Raw genomic sequence first — 1,141 nt, 5'->3', positions numbered from 1 at the left:
GAAAATTTATATATTTAGTATGCCTACGTGTCCGGGCTTTCCCCGGGTAGTGAGTATTCGGACATGTTTTAGAGGTTTCATGTATAGATGTTAGTTTACGTAGCCGCCGGTGCATCCATGTTACGTACTATTATGTTTTCATAATGTTTCATGCTATGAGATACTCTCTAAGACTTTATTCCGCAAATTATATTTTCATGATTTATTTAAATCGCGTCATCACATAGATATGTTGTTTGATGCCTCATGTTGACAAGCAAGTTACGTTCCGCCGGACACGCAAGCAAGCGCCCGAGCGCGCCGTTAGCGCCTGTGCCATGGTTCGGGGCGTGACAGGATTGTTTGTATTTTTTTATTGATCACGTATAAATAGATAAAAACAATGAATAATAGTGGCGTGTAGGCATTTAAAAAGTATTGGAGAAATCCACTCAGAAGTATTTTTTTCAAAGATTGTTTGGAAATACTTTTCTTCATAAATTTGAGTCAAGACTATAATCATGTTTTTAAGATTCTCTTTTTGTAATATTGAAGCAAATGTGTCTAAACGGACCAAACTAGATGCTCATAATGATTTATGTAATCTATCACAAATTAGCTCGGGATTAAGATGTATCTTTATTATTTTTGTTGTTGTACTTTTTGAGACTTTATATATATATATATATAAGCAGAATATATATATGTTTATCGATATTTTGTTAAATGGAGTGAAATATTTATTTAATGGTATAATATCAAATAACAAGCTAATAAAGAAAGCCTCAATTAATACTAACAATAAATGATGCAATAACAAAAAACAAATAACATAAAGATGAAAAAATGAAAACGTTCGGTTTCAATATACAAAAGGATAAGAACCATTTGAACTTGAGATATAAAAAAAAAAAAGGTTTTTGAATCATGATTGAAAAAATTAAAAATTTAAATGAAATTATTTCAAGTAACAAGTCAAAAATATGAAAATATAGATAAAAATCTCATGTAATTATCTTGACAAGTGAAGCTAAAATTCAAATTTATGTTGCAAATAAAAGAGAAATAATTTAATTACAAATAATACTAAAATAATAATTATAGAAAAATAACAGTAAAGCATTTCAAATATACTCCTTCCATTCATATTTACTTGTCCATT

The sequence above is a fragment of the Lycium ferocissimum genome, chromosome 12 (genome assembly GCF_029784015.1).
Source record: "Lycium ferocissimum isolate CSIRO_LF1 chromosome 12, AGI_CSIRO_Lferr_CH_V1, whole genome shotgun sequence".
In the NCBI taxonomy this organism is placed as follows: Eukaryota; Viridiplantae; Streptophyta; class Magnoliopsida; order Solanales; family Solanaceae; genus Lycium; species Lycium ferocissimum.
The sequence above is the reverse complement of the archived record's forward strand: the minus strand, read 5'-3'. Positions refer to the sequence as shown.